Source organism: Myiozetetes cayanensis, unplaced genomic scaffold, assembly GCF_022539395.1.
Source record: "Myiozetetes cayanensis isolate MyiCay16 unplaced genomic scaffold, myiCay2020 scf13, whole genome shotgun sequence".
NCBI classification, from domain to species: domain Eukaryota; kingdom Metazoa; phylum Chordata; class Aves; order Passeriformes; family Tyrannidae; genus Myiozetetes; species Myiozetetes cayanensis.
Window position 1 is genome coordinate 15,165,253 of NW_026086937.1, and position 20,306 is coordinate 15,185,558.

Below are 20,306 nucleotides of genomic sequence, written 5' to 3' on the forward strand. Positions count from 1 at the left end.
AGCTCAACCAGGAACAGAACCCAGGAGTCCCAGCCCAGCAGCACAGGCTGAGGAGTTACCCTGGCATGTTGGGCAGATGCACTCTCCAAAAATTCATGAGTGGTTACTGTCTCCAGCTACCTGCCCTGCCCTGCCACCAGATCAGCAGGCAGACAGGACACAACAGGCTCTTAAAGGATGATCTTTTAAGCATTCTCAATCCTATCAATCAAAACAAGACAGGTTTATTTAAAATGGCTTAAGTAATAGCTCTTTGCTAACTGAGAGGATTTTGTCAGAAGCAACTTAAGGACCCTCTTCTGAACATCTCCACAAACAATCTGAGGATGTGATAGCATCTGTCAGCGAGATACTAACAAACAGCTGGCAGAAAAGTAAGGACTGGGAGACAATAACCCTTTTTTTTGGCACAGTTGGATTCAGAGATGGATATCTGATCCTGGCTTATCACAGTATCACCTGAATCACCTGGCAAGAAAGGTCCCACAGAGGAAAAGAAAGCTTCTTTGAGCACTTACCTAAGAACACCTCCTGTGGCCCACACACCAAGTAAAAATTGTGGCAAACTAAACAGAAAATACAGCTAATTAAGTTAGGGTTGTTGGGGGGAGAGGTGAGGGGTTGAGGTTTTGTGGGGGGGTTGGGGTTTTTTGGGTGATTTTTTTTCAGGGTAGAAAAATACCCAGAGGTGCTGTCTCTCTGAGCTTCATTTTAAGCTAAACTCATACATCAGAAGAATAATTTTCACCCAGCCTTAAATTTATGCATCAGTTTAATCCACTGCATTTTTCTGACATAGGCAAAGCTTTAGTTATCCTGTAGATATCATCCTCACTGTGCCATGGAAAAAGTATTGATCAATTAGTATCAATTAAAAAAAACCCCAACAACAAAAACCCCCTCACCAAAATAGTAATCCATGTAAACATTTCAGAAATCTTTGCTGTCTTTTCCTTACGTTGGTGTTAGTCAAAAATAACTCAGTGAGAAACAGTGTAAAGGTGCACAGAACCAGGCCTTTTATCTGTATTGCAAAAGGATGTTGTTCTGCTGAGGGGATCAGTGAGGCTTTAGCCAAGGTCAGGAGTTTAGAAAGTGTAAATGACCCCAGCCCTGCTGCTGGATAAGCTGGTTAACCAAGGCAAGGAACAAATCTGTGAGGTCTCCAGAGGTTGGTCACACTGGCACGAAAGAGAGACGTTATGAAGCCCAGCTACTGAAGTGCTCCAAGTTTGATTTGCCCCTTAGATGACCGTGGAGATTTACACATTGTTTTTTTCTGGGTTGACAATGCTCATTTTCAGGGCTACTTCTGAAAAACTAGAAGGTGAAAGTGTCACACAGGCATTGAAAAGATTTGGAGAGCTGCAGCAATTAGAGCTGCCTTTCCTTATGGCTGTCAGAGTGAAGGGTTGGAATGGCTCTGGTAGCAGAGCTCAGGGTAGCTCTGGGATTGTGCTGTTCCCAGTCACTCCAAGGAGGCTCACTCTGTCACAGGAGCCAGAGAGCTGCACTGTGCTGAGGGAGCCAATGTCCTGCCTAACGGAGAACACAACTCTGGAAGCACGGAAGGCAGCACCTTCAGGTCCTCCTTGGGAGTTTAGTCACAGTGAGAACTTTGAGAGTCATGTTTATAGCATGAAAAGATTGATTTAGGGCTGAGTTGTCCACATATCAGAGTTCATACGATGACATCGAAATTCTCTAGTCTGCAGAAAATCTCCTGTCTTAGGGGACAGCTCCTAACTCTACAGAAAGCATTTCAATCACTGAATTCATCACTTGGCTGTGTTAGCCCGGTCCAGGGCCCAGTCCCTCAGGTTGTTACTCAATCAATGCAGCTATTGATTTCATCAGGAGCACTGTCTGCATCAGATCAAATGCTAAGGAGTTCACAAGTTGCCAGGCTGATAAAGAGTTTCTCCATGAAAGAGTGGCTCTCTTTGTAGGAGAAAATGGCTCATAGTTATTAACTGTTAGTGAGCTAAACACAGCAGAGATCCACATAGTGCTGATGATGTAAAACAAGTGATTTATTAGACCTATATGTTGCAGCAACAAACTGAAGGAAAAAACTCCAAGTGACATCAGGAGGTGGTAAGTACACTACTAGTGTACTTTTCCTACCATCTACACCCCTGCAGTTTGTCCCCTTGTACCAGTTCAGAGCCTAATTTTACATTCTGTTCTGGCCTGAACCCTGCAAATCTTGGCACCCAAGAGTACTCTCACTGAGCACTATGAGACATCACAGCATGCAAACAGCTAATAAGCAGAAAATGTTTTCAGCAGCAGACCTTGAACTAGAAAGCATCCATTCCACTACCATTTCAGTATGATGCATGCATTTATAATAACCACTATTACACTTACACAAGGAGAACTGAAAAGTCTGACTCAAATTGAGGCTATGTACTTCTCAGGCAAAAAATGTGGCAATGGGGAACTGATTCCTCGTATCAAATTTTGTCCGCTCTCAACCTCATTTGTGTTGCAGTCTTCGTTTTCAACATCATCCTAAAGAATAAGAGAGTCATTAGTAGACTGCCATCAACCTTGACCAATTCCAATCTCAGTATCTGAAATATATGGTGAGGCTATTTTTTTGTTTCAGGGATTTCTCTTTTCCATCTTGTGCTTTGAATTCTTTGGGGTAGGGACCACTCCTCTGAAGAGCTCAGAAAGTACATGCTGATTTCAGACAGCAATTGCAATGGAATATTTCTGAACTTTGATTAATCTTTCCTCCTAAATAATCTTTCCAAATTATTCATAAGACTAAAGTATATTTAATGCCAGCAATATTTAACTTATCAGAAATGCACAGTTACGGGCTTTCTTCTTTTAAATGTATTTTATGGCTAAAAAAATGGTTCTTCCGGGTTTATAATAAGGGCCACTCACACTTTCACAATATAGAAGTCTTGATCTTGCACTGATTTACACAGGTATAAGACTGACCATGAAGTGAAATTCTGGCCCCACACAAGCCAGTGGCAAAACATTCATGAGGCTCAGACTTGAGCCACGACACACAGAGCCTGTCTCTCTGTAGCATGAATGGTCTTTTAGATAGTACCACACACAGAAGGACAAGGGTATATTTAGAATAAATATGCATTGTTATTTAATACTAATACTAGTACTGATAATATTTTGTAACTTAATTGCATTCTGCCCCCAGGAGTTCAGAGCACCTCCTGCTCACATTCCTGAATTAAGTGGCACAGCACACTGAGGGCACAGATTTTCTCCCTCCTTTTCAGGTGAAGAAACTGAAGCTACAGAGAGATTTAAAAACTTGCCCAAGGCTACAGAAGAAGTCTGGAATACAATCTTCAGACATTTTAAAATATTGCCAGTGGCTTAAGGTGTCTAATTTCTGAGAATTACAATTTTGGAGAGGCCCAAAAACACCAACAGAGATCAGATTGGGGGGAACGTTCAAGAACGTATCTCTAAAGCATGAGCAGAGCAGCCCAGTGATTATAAATCTCTCAAACTGTGCAGAGAACATTGAGGTTGGGAGTCAGGATACCTTCTGAAAACTCTGGTGTAAGGCTTCTAGAAAAATGAATGATCTGATGGAGGGAGAACAGCCTTTTGTCATTCTAAAAATACCAAGCCTGTATGTCACGTGCACGGAGAGAAAAGTTTCCGTGTGAGACATCCTGAAGAGACAGAGAGCTTCACACACTGTGTGATTGCCTCTGTCACGCCTAAACCTGTTTAACAAAAATGGGTTTCACTCTAGGCACAACTCTCTACGTCCAAAGCCTTAATGTAAAAGTGCTCACATACATTCTTTTATTCTTTACTGAGCCAGGGCTCATTTCAGCTCACGAGATACAGTCTCCACTGAAATCAGTTCATTTCTTGCATTCTGCAACAGAGAAAATAATGAGGACAAAGAGAGGCTCTTCTACACACTTTTATATATGTATTTTTGCAAATTTATTTGTTTTATTAAATATGAGTTCAGTATATTAAAAAATCCAATATATTATTTATTTGAATTAGTTCCACTTCCTTTTGTAGAAAGGTCCTACTGAAAGATGCTCCTTAAGATTAAAATAAACAGCACCACCAGACTACCCAGTCATATGGGACTCACAGTGTAAATCTCTGAATGCTCAGTTAAGCTGCATTGCTGAGTTTACACCCACTCTGAAGGCTCACAGCCCGAGCCAGCAGTGAGCTGTGTTCCACCCATAAATGGCTTTAGGAGCCAAAGCTCTCATCTTGAACAGCACCTGGCAAGGAGCTGTGAGATAGTGCAGTCTACAGAGCCTCAGCACAATATCCCCTTGCAGGCAGCTCAGAAAACCAAGTGAACACCTCGTTCTGCTTATGCTGACATTTCCACACACAGCATTACATACTTTCTTGAGATGGCAGTTCCCAATGACCATAACAACATCCACATCCAAAAGGCACAGGTTAAGTGTGTCCAAGAGCCCTGTAAGCTGTGAGTCTTCATCAGAACAGCAGAAATTACCTTGTTCTTTTCCTCATTTTGCAGTGATTGTTTGCATTCACTGGAAATTTTTTCTTTCTACTGATTTCCTTAGTCTGTCCTTAATATTCCTTCAGACCTCAAAATTACTAGGGAAATTTAGTGTTGCTAACATTACTCTTAAGTTAGGAATCTGAGGGAGTTCATTCTTTGTGCTGGCAAGCCTTCAAAATATCTTGATTTTATCAGCTATAATTCATGTTTTGTTCACAGGACAAGCTTTTTCTTTTGTATTATTTTGAGTCATCTCTGGAAAAAATCACCTCGCACTAAAATGTAATAAAATATGAGAAGAGATTATGACTTATTAAATTAAGCCAAAGCATACACCGTATTTTGCTATAGCACCATCCCTGGAGGGAAAGCGAATACATTTTCAAATGAGTTCTGCTTCCAATTAGGCAGGAAAACAAGTACCAAATTTTCAAAGGCACCCAACACACAAGGTGTTCAGAGAGCACAGGATACCAAAAATCCCAGCCCATAAGCAGCACAACAGGAACTGCTGGGTGGAAGACTGTGGGATGCACAATGTTATTTGTAATTTCTTGCTCCAGTCCTCCACCTAAAAACTCTGCTTGCTCTGCATGTATTTTGCTACACGGGTGAATCTGGAAGAAACGGTAAAGCATTTTTCACAGGCATCTTAATTCACACCTATAAACAGCTTAAGAAGAAAATGACCTTCTGCCTGTTGGATATCTGCCTCCTATCACTACGGGTCACTTATTTCAATTATTTAAGTTTGCAACATTAAATCCTCTACCACTGGAACAAACGAGGACTTTAGTCATTGAATTTAACAGTAGCAGGATCAGGCAGGTATTTACTTTCAGGCTCAGAGGAAAATGAAATAAGATAAAACCCCCTATCCATTAAGCATGCAGTGCCCCAGTATTGATAACCTTTAAAAATTATGTCAGATACACACGGCATGGGAGATGACTCAGCAGCTCCTAGATTTTCAGAGCAGATGGAACGTCGATGTCCCCATACGAGAGATTTCTATACACCTGCTTCTTGCTGAAGACACTGGTTCCAGTCATGGAAGCAAAGATTTTCACTGCAAAGCTGGCTTTGCTAATAATAAGTGTGAAATAAGGATATTTCTCAAGGGGATTTTCTAAATTTAAAACGCATTCTGCCTCTTAACACCTCCTATCCTAAGGAGTGCTTTAGCCTACCACAGTCTAAGTGCAGTAATTAAGTGTAGTGTAATTGTTACAGTTGTCTATGGCAGGACAAAAGTAACTGTCAGGGAACTGTCACATCTCCATACTATCCTGCTTCCAGCCCATAAGTCATGGCTGTGGGACCAAATTATTCCTCCTAATTCCCCCCTACTTCCACTCCAGCGTATTTCACTTGACTAGTGGTACCACGACAAATGTTAGGTACACTCCATCTGACTCTCAGTCCAAAAAAAGCAGGAATATGCCATATTTCTCACTATACAACCACAACAAAATCTCAACCAGCCTCACTGATATTTAACTTCCTTGATCCTTTTAGTTGTAATATTGGTTGAGAGGAGACACAGAGTGATGTCCTCAATGTGAAACGGAATGTTTGGTTTCCTTATGGATTTTGCGTCCTCTGTCCACTCATATTCAAAGAAATGGGCATTTCTTTCCTAAGGAAAAAAAACACCATTCAGATTCTTTGACACTACTTATGCTTATATGTTTTAGCTCTGTAACTTTATTTTCTGAATTTTTATATGGAGAGAGTGACTATAGCATATAGCCAGGAAAGATTTTCAAGGAGTAAATAGTAGGGCTGGGATTTAATTACAGGGCATTTGAGAAGTGCCAGTAATCTCTCCTTCTCTGCAGGGTTGTCCCCTCTCCATGCTGGCAGTGTTCCCAGCTAGCAGAGAGCAGAGCCAGGGTCTGAGTTTCTTTCCTGACCTGACCAAAGTTGGGCCATTAGCTGTTCCCTGTTCATGACCATGTCACAGGCCTTGGAGGAAGGACAGAGGTTTTCCCCCTTTTGGCAAAAACACCAGAAGGGAAGGGAAAAAACAGGCTAGCCCATCTTGGTGCTCTCACAAGACCTTCTTTCCCCATGGGCACCTAAGGAAGCAGGGCTAAGGGTAAAACTGGCATTTGGGCCTTTCACCTTGTTTCAGGAATTGTGAAATGATCCTGCCTAATAAATCTTAGTGGTAAATCCAACCATCCAGCCTTACTTCATTAGTTTTGCAGCTCTGAGAGTGGCAGGCTAGTTTTTCCTGTAACCCTTCTGAATTTCACACATTCCTTTAACTCTCAGCATTTATTTTCCCACTGGAGTCTGAAGTAATCTGAGAGAGCAACAAGCCACTGCACCATTATAAGCCCCAGTTTCTCTATCAGCATAATCCAAACGTGCTTCTTATTGTGCTCACTTCTGTCATCGAGGTTTGTATAAACTGCCAGGCAGAGACTGATGGTACACAACATGGTACACAAGATTGGTATTTACAAGATGATATTTGGTAACTGCCCAGAAAACAAGAAACATTAGGCAGTGCACAGTTAAGAGCAGAACTTGCTAGGATTTGGCTAAACTTGGCTAGTTTCCCCATTTAAGGTGACACTGCTGTTGCATGTGCACTTCATCAATGCAGAGGCAAGTCTGGGGTGAGGTGAGATGGCACACTAGTGTGGATAAAGAGATATTGGTCAAGGTTCATTTGGTACAAGTTATTCCCTTACAAGTGCATAGAAATTTCTAACGTTCACACAGATTAAATGGAAATCACTTTAAGTCACATTTGGAAACTCCCTGCCTACCATATTGCCTGTCATTTGGGCATTAAAAGGAAAGTTCAAACACATTTTCTGTAAGTCCAGTGAAATATTATTTCAGAGCTTTGGTGCTTTACTCAACAAAAACAATTCTCTCATTTTTAAAGGCCATGCCAAGTGTTCTAACAACTGTAGCTATAGATCATGTAACTGAAAACCTTCCTAATGTGAGCTTGAGAATTTTTACTAGCTCTAAAAACAGCTGGTCATGAACGTACTAGTCAGAAAAGAACACAAAACAAAACTAGTAAAAAGAGTGTTGATTGCTAGCTCTCTCACGGGTATTTTTAACCATTTCTTAAATATGTTTTGCCTGTCTGGAAGTGAGAATATTTACATTATTTATTTCACAGCTATCTGGAAAAAAAAAATCCTCTAAATTCCTAATGAAGTGCATTTGTTTCTGACCAGTACTTCCAAACTGAAACCTGGTGTATGTACTTACACAAAAAGTTTATTAATTTTGACTGTTCTAGGATGAAGTAAACCTCCTTGAAGATGAGTCCTAACCTCAAAAATGTTTTTGAACAGGTTTCAGGGATCTGTCTTGTGTAGCTCTGTGTGTGCACAGACATGCTGTGGGTGTAAAGGTGAGGGTGTGTATGTACAGAGAGAAGAGACATCCTGACTGTTCATCCTCTAAAGTGGACAAGCATCCTGGCACTGATTTCCGCAGTATTTGGTCAGACTATACCAACCTGTTTGCTCATACAATCTACAGGAAGCTTTCACCGATTTTGCTGGGATCTGGACTGAATGCTAGCTTTGGTTTTCATCACTAAAATTCTTAGGAACTGGTACCTGGATGTCATTATGGACTAGAAACTAATACTATATGTGCTCAGTAACCTTAACTTCAAGGGTAATACAAAAACATGATGAAAATATCAGTCAACAGGCATTGGTAAACAGACTTTTACTAAATCTTTGCCAATTATTGTGCACATAAGTCGTGTACCTTTTCACTGTGCAAAGCTGTATTAGACTACAGCAGTAAACAGGTAAACAAAACATGCTTTCTCTGGTTTTTGCTGCCACAATAAAGAGAAGTAGATTTGTTAATTTATCAGACATTTTAATGAATTGTGGAGGGTTACTGTAAAACTTGTAAAACAGGACAATAGAATGAATCTGATATAAAGCCATTCCTGAAAGGCAGGGTCAGTCACAGTCAAACTATCCTTGGTCAAAACAACCTGCTCTTTAAGTTCTTCATCTCTGTCTATGCTGTACATGAACTGCACTAACTGGCACCAATGCAACCTTCAACCCAAACCATAGCTCACCTTATCACTAAAGAAGCAGAGTCTAGTCGTTCATACTGGTTTGCAAGTATGTGATTGACCTTTCAGTGGTTGCTGAAAGGAACTGCCATATTGCAACTCTAATTGTCTCCCTGTAATTAGTCCTCATGGCAGTTTCAGAAAGTATGTCTAAGAGGAGTACCTGAATGCTTGAAATCCAATAAGAATATTGATTAGCACTAGTGACCTCTGCCAAAAAAGGTCAAAGGGAAAATTCCCTTTCAACTCCTCATCAGCTTTTAGCAAATGAGTGCCAGATCCCAAGCTTCCAGCTTAACAGCACCATGGAAACCGGTCCAGGTGAACTGCTTCCCATTACAAAAATCTGTGTTAATCACATGCATAAGGATGATAGAAGCGCTCCCTGGGCTCCCCAGTGCAATGAAACAATGTGACTTAATGGCATTTGCAGGATCCTATACAGAGAGGGAGGAAAGAATGGGATTTCCTTTAGAGATAATTAAGATATGGAACAGAGACATCAGTAGGGTAAAAAAAGGTTAAAATAAAGAGTAAAAAATCTGTGCTGCTGTATCTCAAGTTTTGCACCTTGGCCTTTCATATCTTTGCAATAATTTTCAGAGTGCCTCCCCAGTACAGGCCAGAGAGAATTTTTTATGAACTCCTGAAAATAGATTTAAAATTCACAAAGTCTCATAACAACCGCTATGCTTCCTGCCACTCTCCTCTATGGTCGTTTTTCAGCTGAGATCTCAGCAAAGCTCAACAGACTGACACGCGGCCGTGACTGGGCTGCTAAACACCCTCTGATGTTGAGGAGATGATATTCTACAGCCTTTGGCTTGTATGATTTTTAGCGGATTCAGATCTAAGCCTCTTTCGGCCTTTCCAGTCCCTCAGGATGATGCTGTTATGGAGATGCACCAGCAACATCTACTGTTCGTAGGCGCGTACTGCACCCTCGGCCACAGCCGTCTCCCTGCTTCTTGTGCTTCTGCTTATTCATCCTTCGAGATTCTCTGTTTATCTTGTAAGGTAAGATTAATAAAAACAGAGGCCACTTAGGCAGGAGTTGTGACATCAACACTCAGGAACTCACAGGTGGACGCACACTGCTGCAGCCAAAACACAGTCTGGAGTTAGAGAGCATGGGAGATGGAATAAATACATCCCCATGGCTTGGGAACAACTTTCTCACCTCCCCAGTAAGTGCTCACACAATAAATATGTTTCCAACTCATGAAATGAGGAAAGATTTATCTTCTATCACTAATTTAAGCTCACTGAAAAATCCGACTGCCTCTTTTACATAAGGAAATAGAGTGGCTAAGTCTGAATGTTTTCTGGTAAAAATCAGCATTGCTCCAGGGACCACCACTCGTGTGGATCAGAGCCAATTAACTCTGCCTTGTGTACAGAGGTCTGATAAGTAAGACTGTGCTGGGGATTAAGTCACCAAAAAGAGCACAGACAAGGCCAAATTTTATCTGCTGCTGTTTGCGAGAAAGGGTGAAAAGACAGTTGGTCAAGTGAACCAAACTGGGCTGAAAGCCAACTGGAATAACCTCAGTGACTCAGGCAGTAACTCCAGATTCAGGTCTGTGTAATGGAAACTGCAATCCAGCTCCCCCCCTGCAACTCCGAGCCATTTGACTTAGGTACATGTCCTAACTGGCACTCCCAAGTAAAACTGCCATGCCATAGGGGCTGCATCCAGCATACATTCACATGGCTTCACATCCATTTATTTTGTCCACCTGTGATGGAAAATCTTGAACAAGTCTTTGCAGTAGGTCTCAAGTTTGAGCTATTTTATCAGCATCCTCCAAGTCTCCTTTTTAAAGGCTACATAGACAAATGCCTATCAGCTCTGCAGTCAGTGCACAGCAGCCTCCCACACAGGGGAGATGGAATTATCTCCACGTTACTGTTCCTCGTCTTTGCAGTTTCTTCCTTTTTTGAGATGGGCCTGATTAGGGCTGTCTTTGCTCTAACGAGGGCCGTTGCTGCATCTGCAGGGACTGGCACGTGCCTGGGGCTTCCAGATCACTGCACAGTGTGAACACAGGCTGTGGAAGCTTGGGTGAACCGCTCTGTTTGAGTCAGACAGACTGTTCAATCTGCCCAGGGTTTAGTGACTGATAACGTCTGACAGGCTGTACTGTTAAAAACAAAAAGGCCTTTTTTGCTGTTACTTTGTCTTAGTATTGAATTTACAAGAATAAAAGAGCTACTCTTCCTTAGTCTGGTCCTGTATAAGGGTCTCTGCTCACCTTAGAAGCCTTTTCCTACAGCCATCTCCAGGGAAGGTCGCTCCTGAGATTGGTGCCAGACAGGGGTACGACACTGCAGATGTCACAAGTTCCCTGGGAAAAGGCATTCACACTTCCCTGTCCTGCTGCTCCTCAAGACACCATCAGACACTGAATTTCTTTTCCAGATGCTTCATGCTAACAGTCCCATCATCCTGAAACCATCCTAAATGCCACATTTTCCTGTCCCCTTATTTGTACTACAGATGAGTTTACAGCACTATGTTCTCAGCCACCTGGCTCTTCTTTCCTTTGTTATGTTTCATTCCACTTCTGTTACTCCACTTCTCAAGGTCATCTGGCCCTTTGTGTAGGATATTCTGATCCTCCTTTACTAATGGTGCCCTCTAAATGCTACCAGCAACTTGCATAAATATGTCCCTACCAGTGTGCTGAGAACATTAATGAACATATTAGAGCAGAATCAGTTTTAAGACTAACCTAACCTATCTGGGAAACATCACTATCAGTTTTCCTCCAAGCTGATACTTTTCCTATTTATAGTACATGTTTTTGTGTTGCCCCTTTAACCAGCAGAATTGTAACATGTGACTCTTTAGTAATTCCCCATATGACACCTACCAGATTCTTACTAAAGCCTAAGAGATCCACCACATTTTTCCTGACTGTGAAAACTGATTATCTTAAAAATAGTAGTGTGACATGACCCAATATTTGTAAAATCTTGTTACATATTATTCCACTTTACTCTCTCTGTCCCTCCTATCCTCCCTCTCATATTATTCTTCCCTCCAAAATCTATTTTTAAGTCTAACATGCTACTTTTTCAAGTCTAGGAACCCTGTTTTTACTCCCTGTAAGTACAGAAAATTTTTTATTTGCTGTTCTTCAAACACAAGCCTCAGGTTCTGTGAGATTAGCTCAGTTGGTTAGAGCACGTTGCTAATCATTCCAAGGTTCGTGGGTTTGATCTCTGAATGGGCCACTGAGAGTTGGACTTGTTGGTCCTTGTGAGTCCCTTACAACTCAGAATATTCCCTGATTCTGTGACTCTATTTGCTCATTTCATGTGTCCAGTCTGAAAGGGTTCTATATGATGAAAAGTTCCTTGTCTTCAGTGCCCACTTCCCTCCATGGAAGTGTACAGATTTTGCTGTGCAAATACAGATTTTGCAGTGCCATTTTCTCTCTTCCACCTTTGCCAGTGGCTTTTGTATTTTTTAGGGAAGCAGAAAGCAGGCAGTTTGCTCCTAATTCCTGTTATGGTTGGAGTAAGGCTGAAGATCATGATATAATGAAAAGATGCACAAAAAGGTTTATGTACTACTGTCATCAGGCTTAAGTGGACTGGGATTGTCTCTTGGATGAACCACGAACTGCTCGTGTGTGTCTGCAAATACGTAGCTCTTTCCAAGACTCACTCCTCTAGTTAACTCACACCCAGCCTCAGGTCTGCTCGGCTGCTGAAATACCCTCACACCACCCAGCAGTCTCCCCTTCTGAACCCAAATAACGTGGGCTTGTTTTGGGCAGATCTTTATCCCCAGAAAGGAAACCAAGCTCTGTTTCTTCCCCGGCGCAGGACCTGCAGGGACGCTCCCTGCCTTGGGCTGAGGTCACCAACTTCTGGTATTTCTTACTTCTTTCACCCCTTTCTGTCTCTTGCCAGCCTGGCAGTTGTTTTTTACCAAGAGCCCCACAGTACCTGTCACCAGGTCCTTCCTTCCTCTAGAAAGGATTCTACGGCTTTCTCCACTCATTTTCATTTATTTATAATATTTTAATATAATTCTATCTCAGACTTCTCCAATGAGATTAGGCTCACCTTAAGATATATATGCATTAATTCTCCCTTCCTGCAGATAACTTTTTCAAGGTCAGTGCAGAATTTTTGCATGAGTCCTCAAAATATAATAAAGTGCAAGTTAAAAAGAGAGTGACCGTGAACTTCTCCTTATTGCATCATAGCCCGACGGTCTGAGTATTTACTAGAGAAAGAAAGTGCTTTGATGTTGACTTAAATGTTGTTCATTAACTTCTTCACCGTCTCCCATGTTTCAAACTATGCTGAAACACAATATTTGTTCCTTTGGAGAACATGTTATGTAAACTTCTGATGAAAAGTAAATATTTTCTTTAAAGAAACTGGTTATACCTGATTCAGTCTGAAACATGGGAGCTACTACAAAGGAGCAAAGAAGGTTTTTATATTCTGACATCATTCAGTTTAGGTAAACAAGTATGACAGCCATTATCACATCAGGAATAGCTTCCAGGCAATCACGGTTTTAAATCTACTGACAAACAGATGAATATTTAGGGCTGTATATCATCCCCTCTTCAATGACATATGGCTGTATTTTTTCCATAAGCTGTGCTTAGAAGTCTTAATATTTGAACAAGTTCAACCTTGTACCTAAAACATTAATCCATATCACAAGCCTTATACAAAGGCCAGGAAAACCAGAATTCCTGTCCCCGACACCCAACAGCATTGCATGGTCTTGTACATCCTTCATGCTAAGGCAGAACTTGCCACCTGCAGATCTCCAGATGCTTCACCAAACAGGATTTCAGCTTCACCAGTGTGGGGTTACCCCTATTTCACACGCAGAGCGACTGACCCTGAAACAGCCGGTGCTTCCAACCACCACTGTAATGCCGGTGATAGTCTTGCTTTGTGTCGGCAGTTTGCCCAACTGATCTTCAGAGATTCCTTCCAAACAAATTTTTATGGTTAGATTATCCACGTTCCTTGCTGGCGGCTGTTGCTTCCCATGTGCCTGCACAGCCTCTTGCAAGATCTCTGTTAACTCAACGCCTGGAGTTCCTCCGCCAAAGAGCCAACCTCGCCACAATGAAGGATTCATTTTCTGATGGCGCAACTCCCCGCACCCCCTCACTGCATGGTTGGATGAGTGAAGGAGCAATGCCAGAGAAGGGTGAGGGCCTGTGGCTGGGAACAGGGCGTGGGACCTCCCCTTCCCAGGGCAGCTACCGGTGACATGAGCTGACCCGTAACGTCAACCCGCGCCTTGGGAACTGAACCTGCTCCATTCTCCACGCCTGCCCTGGTTCCCCGACCTGTCACAGCGTCACAGATGTGGTTGAGTACCTCTCATGGACATCTGCCAGATTGCCCCGAGTTTGCTGCGGTTGGGAAGCGCTAGGCACTGATCCTGGCATTGGAACTACAGGCACGGAGCCGTGGCTGCAAAACAGTTGGCAGCGGCAGTGCCTGAGCCGAGTGCTTAATACCTGTTAGTAGCACCATCTCCTTACATTTCTGCCAGCATGTTCACCATCTCACTGAAGGTACAAACCTCTCCACCCAGAATATGCCTCTCTGGGACACATCATGTGCAGGTTTTCCACAGTTTTCTGAACATTAAAATTTTAAGCATTAAGAGGGTTTGGTTGCAGGTAAAATGTTCTTAACCCCATGCACAGCACCTCCTCTAGTTCCTATCTACTCTGAAGCATTTTTTGTTTGTAAGTTCAGGTTCGTTTGCCCTCATAGCATCCCATCAAAAACATGAGCACCTTTCTGCTCTTATTTCAGATTCAATTTCTTTGACCTTTGCTACACAGCAAACTTGAACTTCTGCTCAGGAAGGAAAACCTGTTTATCTCTTCCTCTCTCCTACCACAAACATCCTGTAGTACTACACAAGTCTATGTAATGCAATCTTAATATATCTTTTGCTTTTGGTCATTTTCCATTCTGTAGTCCCTTCAAACTTGCTTGGCTAAACTGGTTTCCCACCTCAAGCTTTTCATTTAAATATTGTTCACCCAGAAGCCTAAGCACAAACTTTAATGTTAACTATCCAACATTGCCCCTAGTCTGAAGGCACAGGCCAGCAAGTGAGAAATGTTTTTTTAAAATATCTACAAAACTTTCCACGCTGGTTCTTCTAACCTGATTAGTTTCAGTGGAATTTGCTGGGCTTTCCTACTTTTCCCTACCACAATTCCTTTCACAGACTTCAGTTGCTGAGAGGTTTCAATTTCTGGCATTCGAGGTCATAAATATCCATAGATCTCCACTCCACCTCTCTGCTCTACCCAACTTCCCAGTCTGGCTCATTGCTCCCATGTTTTTTTCCACAGGCACTGTTGCACCTTCTCCAGTGTTTCTGGTAGAGATACACTGGATGGAGACAGAGTGAGAACTGGAGATGGAAACAGCTATTTCATAAATAACTCCTGCCCCTAAATAAGATGTTTTGTGTTCAGCTCCAGCTGCAGAAAGGACCTGTGGACTGGAATAGGGGAAGTTACTCCTGAGTACAGTGCTAATGTGTTGGATTCACATGTTACTTCTCAGTGACATACTTCTTATGGAATTACTACTTTTTCTGGATTTATTAGGGGTCAGCTTTGGGGTGAGTTATAGTTGATTTCAGAATGCAGAAGAAGCAAATTTATTTCTTGCAAAACAAACTGTCCTTTCCTGACAAACACATATTGATCCTAGCAGTGGGACCCAATTGTGACTGAGATCTATAATCCTTAATAGTTTATTATTTAGCAATGCAAAGGAAAAGGGTTTTCCTCCCTCATTACTGTTATAAAACAGAACAGAAATTGTTCATTTCAAACTGACTTAAATTTTCTTTTCAGCAAAACTGAATAGAAATTATTTAATCATTCATCCTCTATTTACCTTTGATATCAAAGCAAAGTTAACATAGGCAGCTTCATGATGCATGTAAAACAAATCCCACCAGAGACCATTCCAGGATTTTAGGGGAAATTATTTGCATCATTATTATTCTACCAGGCTGCCTGCAATTTTCAGCTCAAACCCAATACATTTTCCCCCAGTATCTGCAGTGACTTCCAAAATTATGCAGATGATTATTTTATTAGCATGTACCCAGATGGTAGACTGCCAGGCACAGTTACTGTCATTGCATCTAGCTCTCTGTAATGCAAGAATTACTAAGAAAACAGTGCATTTGGCCACTGGTTATATAAATTAAGACCAAACCAACAGTTACGAACTCAATTCAAACAGAATCAATAAAAGGTATGTGAATCATCAGACTAGTAATATTAGATGTAATGTTAACGCTAATCTTTTCTTTTCAGTCTAGCACAACACTGAGATGTGGGAAATGTTTGACAGGCTACTCCTGCCCCATATTGTCATTTCCCATTGCCTTTATTTAAAGCCAGTTCTATTTAAAGCAGTTAATTGTGAGTCTTGCAATTTACTCTCTGGCTATACCTTAGACCATGTCTGAAAGACAAGGACCTAAGAGCAGAGCAAACTACAGTAAAGAGGGAAAAATGCACATTCACTTTAAAAGATAATGTTTGTACCATGGCAATCAGGTCCCTTTGTGGCATTTGCCTTACTAGAATGGCAGTGATGTTTATTCCAATATTGTATTTTATAAAAATGCAATGTTTGTCTCTTCCTACCTCCAAGGGATAATTACCCATACAGTTTGTAAAACCATTTCGGATATGAAAAGCGCTGAGCATAATATTGGCTGAGAGGATAAAGTACCCAGTGTACTGTAAGATTACTCAGTGAATCACAAAGCCCCAGAACTGCTGCTGCAAAGAACGCTGTGCAGCCAGGCTGGATCTGTGTCTGGTGTGCACAGTGGATCACGAGCTGGCTGCAGCAGGCAGCCATCAGAGCCCCAGGTATTTCACCACCCATCCTCACACTGGGGCCTTTTCAATTGCTGAATACTCTCCTCTCCTTGCTTTGATCTCTTCCTTTGGGTGTCCATCTCATCTCTGTGGTTCCTCTCAGCAGCTGTGGAATCCTCTTTTCTGGCACCAGCACCTGCTCTTCTAGGGTAGTCACAGTGGCCAACTCGCCTCAGATGTGTCTGTCCTTACTTAGCCCCCAGACTGTGAAGTATTTTATCCTTGCTGAGCACAAGGACCAAATTGGGATGAGGGATTCCTTCTCCCACGAAATCCTCGACCTCCCTCTCTTCTCTGCAGCACATTGCACAGTGCACTCTGTCTTCCCCCAGACAGATCACTGGGTTAGAATGTGATGGCAGCCGAAGTCACCTGGCTTGCTCTGCTACACTGTGACAGGGAGGCAGAGAACTGTGGCACCGTTTGCTGCTTGGAAAACTTCTCCCCTCTTCTTTGGGAAGAGGCAGAAGGCTACCAGCTTAATCACATGGGTTAAGGCATGCCCCAAAAGTGTGAAAGCATAATCCACAAGAGCAGGAGTTAGCATATCAAGGAGACAGCAATCTGAATACACCTTACACTGTTTCAGAAATCTGTTCTCTATCTTTTCAGGCATGGGTGGGAAGATTGTACTATTGGATCTGGACGAGCTAGAAGCCAAGTGTTATATTAAAATCTGTGTGTCACAGGAGGCTTATGAACACAGGTCTTTTGTTGAAATGTACTATATATACTATATGAACAGATTGGGTTTAGCTTTACACCTTGATTCTTCTGGCACAGCTGTTCACATTAGGAAAGTCAAACATGATGACAGATCTGATAGCTGGCACTCTCTGATGCAAACATGGGAAGAAGGAAACAAGAGAAATCAAAGAAGAAAAATGTGTCTCTCCTTTAATGCACAACAGCAAACAGTCCAGCCATATTCTTGCTGAAAGGAATTTGATGTCTCGGTCAGTGCTTTGCCTAATGAGCTACCAACATCAATCTGTCATCATCTGTATTATTTGAAATGGCCTCTGCTGACACAAGGTATATTCATGTACTGGCCCTCCTGGGCACTTGAGAGTTCAAGTCCTGGGCAGTTTATACCACACTGAATGATAATGAAGGGTAACAGAATAATCTTTGGCTTCCTTCTCTCAAGGGGAGGCAAGAATGTTGTTGCAGGGATCTCCCTCAGCCAAGAAAGGCTTTTGATTACAGAGTAGGGAATATGAGTTATTTGTTTCTCTGTGCACAAATCGTCTCTAGCAGTTCTTTGCAACAGTCCTTTAGCTCTCCAAAGCACATGGAGTGCATCTATCCATCTGTCCTGGCATTTCCATGAGCTTGCCTCAAGTGTCTGACTCTCAAAAAACTTGCAGGGCTATATCAAAAGCTAAGAAAGAGGTGAACACTGACAATAGGTGGGGAATTTCAAGCAAAGAAATCCCCTTTTAGTGTTCCGTCTCTACCTGTTCCTATAACACACACGTAACATCGCACAATCATCTTTAACACCTTCAGCTGCACTCAGAAAATTACTTTTACTGGAAATACCTACTGAGAGAGATTTCAGATTGCAAGCTTTCTAACCAACACCCAGCAGTTATTTCAAAACCCGAACCTTTAACTTATGTCATTGGATGGAAGCTTCATATAAATGAAGCAAATAAATTGTCAAGAAACTTAAAACAAATGGCAACTACTATATTTTTATTGGTGCAAAGTTTACAGAAGATCTTGTTTCCTTTCGGAAGGTACCTGGGAGTTGCAACACCATAATCCTGGCCAGGCCTTATGCTCTCATGTCAATGCATACTTTCAGTTGCAGTTGAGCTTGAGGTGAGTTATATAACAAAACAAATAGCAATGTTTGAGACTGGTATTAGCAACCTTTCTGTTAGGAACTCAAAGGTTTCCAGATGTATGACCTAGGCCCCACTTCCTCTTCTATTGTAAGTAAATATTTTGCGTTCTTCTTTGTCAGTGGAAGGCTTTCATCCAGCTACCCCAAGGACAAGTCTCATTTGTGAGAATTTTGTGTGAACTACAGGATGGTTTCCTTGCTCCTCCATGCAGGCAACGTGTGGGCAAGAGTTAGGAGGGGTCAGATAAGACCATTTTAAAAGGAACATTTCATACCAAACTGCTCTTGGTAAGCAAAGAAGATAAGACTGTCCCTGGAGTGGCATTGCCACATGGCTCTGAAAGGTGGATTAGGAAAATAGCTGACAAAACAGAAATGCAGCAGATAAACTCACCATTTCAGGTGGTTTTCAAACATTTTCCCCTGTGAAGTCCTAAAAACTTCTCAGTGTAAGTACAGCTGCCTGTATAGTAAACACAGGTCTAAAAGTCATGAAACACATTACTAGAGATGATGTGACAGGGGCAGCTCTTCAGGCCCTGTGAGAATTCAGAGAGGTGATGGCCTCAAGGACAAGCTCAGGAATGGGATTCTTCCTGAAGAGAGTGAAAGAGACATCTCTGTCAGTGACATGGGCCTGAATGGCTCAAAGAGATGGTGATGGCAGGAGGGACAAGGTGAGATCCAGGTGAAAGCTGAATGAGAAGGTTTGGTATTGGGCAAGACCTTGATGATAAGAGAAAATGGAGCTTGATATTCTTGTGGATGGGGAACCACTTGCAGAAATGATGACATACTTGGCAGCCTTGCACAGGGAGTAGGACCAGTGGTAGAGGAGGTCATCATATGGAGATCAGTGTATATGAATATGCTGAGCTACAGTGACAGGTAAAATAGGGATTTCAGATATAATTAACAGCAAAAAAATTACGATGTAGACCCAGACTGGTTGTTAGACAAGAGGACTCAAAAAGACCCAAGATGACCTTCAAGAGACAGACCTGGGTGTCAGGGAAAGGGTGCTGCCACCAGCAATGAAGAATGGAAATAACTAATGGAAAAATTAGAAACTCTCTGAGACCAACGATGCTGAAGAGAATTGCAGAGGGGATACACCAGAGGCAAGGCTGAGATGCCCACTACAAAACCTTGCAGCCTCACCAAAGCAGTTCTGTGAGTTATCTTTACCTGTTTTATTATTAAATCCATGAGTACAAAGCAGTGTTCTGCACTAGCCAGTTATATGCACAGTTTCTATCTGGCAGAATTTAACGTCACTGTTCGGTTCAGAATTTCTGGGCTGAACGTAAACAAAGCTACAGCTCTCTTTCCTTTGGCATCACAAAATTTAACAAATTCACAAACACATCAGGAAAAAGTGTTGACATGCACCTCTTTATACGAATGTGACACTGGATGTTGTGTTTAATCAGCCCACGATGCTCACATTCCCATCTCCCTTTCTTTTAGATGCTGAGGAGAAGGTCACCTGGGCACTGGTGTGTCTGTTCAGAGTGCCTTGTGTTTATTGCTCTCAACAGCCTGGAGTCCCTGTCTGCTGCAAATCCAATGCTGTGTAAATTAAGCAAGGAAAGCTGTAAGTCTGGCTACTTTGTTGTCATAAAAGTCATTCGTACTTCATGTTTTACATGCAGAATTTCGACTCCTTAAGCAGGAATGTCCATATAAATTCTTTCAAACTGCACTAACTTGGAAAGACCCACTTCCCCTGTTGCAAATGTGTTATTAATATATCGCCTCCATGCTATTAAATTAAAATGTCCCCCTCATGTTTCCAATCCTACTTCCAGATTTTTAGCCATGTGGCTGGAAGGCAGCAGAAAGAGTTGAATAAATGGGTGATTTAGGGACATGTAGCAGTAAAAAAAGAGAAAATCTTGATCATCTGCCTCACTAAAAATAAATAAATTT

At 42.0% G+C, this 20,306-nt stretch overlaps 1 long non-coding RNA gene across 3 annotated transcripts in view; it reads right to left on the reverse strand.

The window, feature by feature from the left end:
• LOC126636457 (uncharacterized) overlaps window positions 1-20,306 on the reverse strand; it is a 112,317-nt gene that overhangs the window by 21,324 nt on the left and 70,687 nt on the right. For 2 of the 3 annotated variants that reach the window (XR_007628000.1, XR_007627999.1), the window contains exon 2: window positions 2,374-2,517. The exons of the other annotated variant lie outside the window; for it this stretch is intronic. This is a non-coding gene — a long non-coding RNA (uncharacterized LOC126636457). The remainder of the gene's footprint in view (window positions 1-2,373; window positions 2,518-20,306) is intronic. 3 annotated transcript variants of the gene reach the window in all.